This window comes from Leucoraja erinacea, unplaced genomic scaffold, assembly GCF_028641065.1.
Source record: "Leucoraja erinacea ecotype New England unplaced genomic scaffold, Leri_hhj_1 Leri_104S, whole genome shotgun sequence".
Taxonomy (NCBI): domain Eukaryota; kingdom Metazoa; phylum Chordata; class Chondrichthyes; order Rajiformes; family Rajidae; genus Leucoraja; species Leucoraja erinaceus.
Window position 1 is genome coordinate 252,501 of NW_026575286.1, and position 6,155 is coordinate 258,655.

Here is a 6,155-nt window from a genome sequence, read left to right on the forward strand (position 1 = left end):
GAGAGAGAGAGAGAGAGAGAGAGAGAGAGAGAGAGAGAGAGAGAGAGAGAGAGAGAGAGAGAGAGAGAGAGAGAGAGAGAGAGAGAGAGAGAGAGAGAACAGAAGTAGGAGACGACAGGATGACAGATTATCCCTTGGGGCACCCATAAACTGAGAGGGCTAAAAAAAATTAAAATAAAAAAAAAAAAAAAAAATAAATAATAAATAAAAATGCCTCACCCTATATCCCTGATGGGGAAGGAAATGGATTAGGGCTTTGGAGGAGGAGAACGTGGGACGATTATTGGCCATGAAAGATTTGAAGGCACCATTGGTAAAAGTGGTGGGAACCACTAAGTGTCAGATAAAGATGATGTAAATTGTTACAACCGGGCCGACAAAAGACTACAAACATGGCCGCCGCTCACAAACTTACCGGCTACAGCGCCATCTTCTGGTTGGATGCCGTCATGACCGAGGGTATGCAGGCCCCTCAGCAAATGTTACCCACTTAAGGTGAACCCCAAGGAACAAAGGGGAATGAGAAGGTGGAGAGTTGAAAATGAACAAGAAAAAGAAGGCATGTGGACATTATATTATGAACTATTGTGGTGGAAGTCATTCTTCTTAAAGTCAAGCAGAATTGAAGGAGGTGGTGGGATTGTCATTTATTTCCAACCCCCGATTCAGCAAACAGTTGGTCTCTGCGGTCAATGTCAATGAACAAAGCCCCTGGTTGAAAAGACTGAAATAAGTGATGAACTGACACAAGTGAGTCCTATGAGGGAACCAAGCGGGGCCAGAGAATTACATGCCAATAATACATGTCTTGGGGAACTTTTCCTCAAAGTCCTATCAGGAGTGAAATTAATCTGGAGATTATAAGCCCTAACAGGACTGGGGTCCCCAAGAGAGAGAAAGGGATTTAAGGAAGGATGTCAAGAAAGGCTAGGATGAGGTAGGTTTTTTAATTAGATGGGAAAGGCAGAGTTGAAAGTTGAGGGGGAACTTCTTTACTCAGAGAGTGGTAGCTGTGTGGAATGAGCTTCCAGTGAAGGTGGTGGAGGCAGGTTCGATATATGGTTATATGGTATACCCTTAGAAAGTATTTGCTGATGTGGACAATTTGTTGGTTTGTTCCACAAGTGAAGAGAGAGAAATACTTCAGAATATAAGACAGCAGTTGATGACCTTGGGAAAGGCAGGATATAGTTCAGACTAGATTGGGAATTTTGAAATTGTATGGTGAAATGGAAAAAGTACATGTCAAAGAAGTTAAATTAAAATGCAGACAAAGCAGCTGAAACAGCATCTGGAAGAGATGTCCAGGGTAAGTCTGAATCGATTTAGGTATGAGCACTGTAGTGTCGTTTATGTTGAATAAGGTAATTAAGAGGTTTGGTAAACCTACAGAAATCAGCTTTGACAACGGATTGTTTTCATTTGATGAAAAGAATAAATGGAACATTGAAGGTTAAAATAAATAAGATTTGTGTAATGCTCTGCCATTGGCACTGAAGAAATGTTGCATGCAAACTAACCAGCAGGTGACACAATGGAGAAGTTCCTGCAAGGGACCGAGTTTGGAACAGTTACAGATAGAATTTAAAAAGTATATGAAACAGTTAATAATGATATACAAGTCTATTTATGAACAGGTAAAGTAAAAGCTGTCGGAGATGGACCAGGAAGAAGGACCCTTTAAACCTGAAGACAAGGTGTATGTATGAGTTTTCTAAATCACCGACCGATGTTCGTTTAGAAGGTTGAGATACCTAGTACGATTTCAATAATTACATGAGGGCTGTCCCACAGGTACGAATAGATAATAGCCCTGAGGTAATTGAACAGGAGGACAAAGAAGAGTAGAGTTTTAACAAGAACTTGTTTGACATCAGTGGTGGGAAATAATGGAAAGGATACTAAAGACAATATTATAGGAATTTGGACAAATAGGGTAGGATTAGGAAGAATTAGCATGGATTTGTGATTGTGACATTTGACTAATCATGATTTTTCTTAAAAGAGGTTATTAGGAAAATTGATGAGGTTAAAGTGGTGAACTTCAGTAAGGCCTTTGACAAAGTTCAATAAAGGAAATAAGGTTGGTTAAGAAGTGGTTAGTAAGGAATAGCAAGATGGATTAAAAGTGACTGTTGGGAAATGTCAGAGAGTAATGGTGGATGGATGTTTATCAGGTTGGAGGTCAATGACTAGAGGGGTACCTCAGGGATGTGTGTTGGGACCACTGTTGTTTGTCATGTGAATCAATAATATGGATGTTGGTGTGGTAAGATAGATTAAGAAGTATGTAGATAATACTAAGATACGTGGTGTTGTGAATAATTAAGTAGATTTTAAAAAATGTACAGAGAGATTTAGGTCATTTGGAAGACTGGGTTGAAACATGACAGATGGATTTAATGTTGATAAGTGTGAGGTGATACAACTTGGCAGGCCAAATTCAAATTAGACTTACATGGTAAATGATTGTGAATTGAGGAATGAAGTTGAACAGAGGGATCTAGGAACAACTGTGTATAATTCCCTGAAGGTGGAATCTCGTGTAGAAAGGATGGTAAAGAAAGATTTTGGTGTGTTGGCCTTTATAAATCAGAGCATTGTGTATAGAAGTTGGGTTGTAATGTTAAATTGTACAAGGTATTGGTGAGGTCAATTGTGGAGTATGGTGTATAATTTTGGTAGGCATAATTATAGGAAAAAGGTTAACAAAATAGAGAGTACAGAGGAGATCAATTAGAATGTTGACTGGGTTTCAGCAACTAAGATACAGAGAAAGGTTGAACAAGTTAGGTTTTTATTATTTGGGAAAGATAGAAGGAATACCCACCATGGTAATGATGTTTTCTTAAGGAACTGTTTACTGGCAGTATCTCATTCTATTACAGAATTAAAAACCAAGGAGCTGTTGGCACAGAGTCCCCATCTCGACTTGCCAATCCATTCTGTGAAAGCAGAGAACTGGGATCTTGTAAAATCATGGAAGGAAGAAAAGCTGCAACCAAAGTGGACTGGACCCTACCTTGTGTTATTAATCACCGAGACAGCAGTACGAACAAAAGAAAAAGGGTGGACACACGCAAACCGATTTAAGGGTCCTGTGGAGGCCCCACCGGACAATATCAGCCCGTAGACTGTGCGTGAAGGGAAGGAACCATTGACTTTGTGCCTATTCGGATGTTGTATTATTCCCTGCGCTGGCCTTCAGAACACAGTATGACTAGCGAGAGGAGGATAGGGAGGCGAAGAATCTGCTGCTAGCACTAGAAAAGGAAGATATAGTATAATTCAAAAGATGCGTAGCAAAAAGAAAAATGGTGGATTGTGAGAAAAGGGTTTATAGGGATGGTTGAATTATACTAGAACTCTGAAAAATATAACTTAGAAAGAAATGAGCTTATCAGCAGAAGCCAGACTGCTGGTAGAATAAAGTAACAATATACAGAACAGAGAGAAATTCTAGATAAAAAGTAGCAAACAGATAACAACTTCAGCAGAAGGCCTTGGGAGTCTTTGACGTCAGGACATGGTCCGAGACATTCCTGGACTTTCTCGTGGGAACGTGGGCTTTATGTTATGATTGGACGAAACTCGATGGGGAGACCTGAGGTAGTGACCACAGTGAAGAAACGTATAAAGATAGAAAGCATCTCCATTTTCTTTGTGCCTCTAGGGGACATCAGTGTCTTAACTTCCATTGCTTTCCCCTTTTGTTTATTCTGGGAGTGGATCAACAGGTCCTGTTTGACCTGCTGGAACTCCTCTGCATTTAGCAGCTCATAGAAAAACATAGAAACATAGGTTGAGGAGCAGGCCATTCAGCCCAGCATTTATAGTCCCTTTCGTACACATGACCAAAGATCTTAGAGGAGCTCCTCTAGGATCTTTGCACATGACTGTTGACGAGGCGCGCACTGTTTTAAATGGCCGTTAACGAGGCGCGCACTGTTTAAAGCGGCCGTTAACGAGGCGCGCAATTTAAAATGGCAGTTAACGAGGCGCGCACTGTTTAAAACGGTCGTTAACAAGGCGCGCACTGTTTAAAATGACCATCAACGAGGCGCGCGCTGTTTAAAACTGCCGTTAACGAGGCGCGCGCTGTTTAAAACTGCCGTTAACGAGGCGCGCGGGACACCGCCACCACCGGCGGGCTTGTTTACATTGGCGCTCGCTCGGTGCGATGGACTACAAGTCTCCGGTAGGATCCCGACCCGAAACGTTGCCTATCCATCACCTCCACAGATGCTGCCAGGCCCGGCCTCATTAAGGTGCTCTTTTCAATATTATTGCCTTTTACCAAATGCTTTTTCAGTGCCCTGGGTGCAGAAATATTGGGACGGGCACTGCCAAGTAAAAGAAAATGGGCGGCTGGTAGCAAAGATCCTAGAGGATCCTCTAGGATCTTTGGCTGGTAGAGCTGCTGCCTCTCACCATCGAAGGGCCGAATGGCCTCCTCCTGCACCTATTTTCTATGTTTCTAGGCCCGGGTTTCGACCCTTGGCTCAAATCCTGTGTGGAATTTGCTTTGCTCTTTCATCTTTGGTTTGTAGTACTTTGTTTCTCCACCTCCAGTTTAAATTCCATTTGGAATATTTTGGACGACCAAGAAACCAAGAAGACTCACTTATCAGACTTTGTCTTACCCCCATTTCTCTTCCAGCTTGCTTGGTCGCTACAACAAAACATCTGAAGGGTCCTGGCCCAAGTTAACTCCCGAATGAAACTATCTAATTGTTTTGCGCAGATGAAAACAAGTGGAGACACTTTCCTGATTCTCTCTGCTTATAATTAAAATTTGCTCATACAACAACTTGGATAGTGAAATTTTGGTGAAGGGGGGGGAGAAGAAAGCTGGAGAAAAGGAGCCGGGCAAGGCAAGTAATAGTGGACACAAACGAGGGGTGTTTTTGATAGGTAGATGGTGGAACAAAGACCAGAGATAAAAGCAGAAGGTGTGGCTTGCTGGACAAGTTTATTGAATGTCAGGCTATTTCGAACATCTTGAGGTCATGGAGTTGCAATGTTACAAAATTTTGAGATTAAAAAAATCAAGCCTGCAATTTATCCCATCAGATAAAGCATAAAAAGAAGTCTAATTTGACACCTAATTCACTTTCATATCTTCAGTATTAAAAAAGCTATGGCCATTTTCATACTCGGAAATTAGCATCTTGTTCCCTATTGATTTTTCATTGACTTAACACAAAAGTTGTGATCAAGGACAGTGAAATGGCCATAACTTTATTAAAAATTAAGAGAACTGAAAGACATTTCAGTTATTATAGATAGAAGCATTCTGAAACAAATATTAAACAATCTTACTTTGATGACCTGAAATTAAAGCATATAGGGTGATTTCACTAAAGGTCACTGGAGCGTAGATCCGCACCCACGTGACCAAAATTCTCAAGTGGAGGACACTCGAGGGTTCGGTACATGTTAGTGGATGGGAAAAAACGCATTTTCCCACCCGTTAAAAACATAGAAAACGGCGAGGTTGTGAGCTGGAATTTACTGTGCCAGTCGGGGTGACCGTGAGGCACAAGCTACCTAGATATACAGGGGAAAAAAAAGATAGCAAGTAAGATAAATTCAAGAGGGAACTGAAGGTGCCAAACCGGCGGAAATGAACAGCCGACATTTGCCGTGGATATTTACAGGTCCAAAATATCGGGAATTATCGCGTTTGCTCGCTGAATTTATCAAAAGTAAGTTAATAATGCCTTACTTTTGATGAAATTCAGCGAGCAAACGCGATAATTGTAAATCATTGTAAATCATTGCATAAATGTTAGTCAGTTAGTTTGGAGGGCTTTTATGTGGTGAAGGAGGGGGTGGGGGGGGGAGGTAAAGGGGGAAACTTTACTTTAGCTAAATTGTGAGGACAGACTGCACTGTCTCGGTTTGTACCCCTCTGACAGTAGAAGATTAAATGATGATTATAATCTTAGTCCCCTACCTGGACGGAGAGGCGGGGAGCGGGCAATACCTTTCCGGGTCGCCGTGCCGTAAGTTCCGGAGCGCTGTGGCCGCCGACTCCCAACATCGTGGAGCTGGGGCTGCGGGCGTCCGGCCAAGAGCGGCGCCGGTTGGAGCTCAGACCCCGGCGAAATCGATCTCTGGCCCCGCAGCCCCAGCTCCGCGATGTTGGGAGT

At 42.3% G+C, this 6,155-nt stretch overlaps 1 long non-coding RNA gene across 1 annotated transcript; it reads left to right on the forward strand.

Annotated features, from left to right (window-relative positions):
• Positions 1-102: 102 nt before the first annotated feature.
• Positions 103-3,315, forward strand: LOC129715178 (uncharacterized). The gene is made up of 2 exons (XR_008726449.1): positions 103-750; positions 2,889-3,315. It is a non-coding gene; the product is annotated as an uncharacterized LOC129715178 (long non-coding RNA).
• Positions 3,316-6,155: the final 2,840 nt, after the last annotated feature.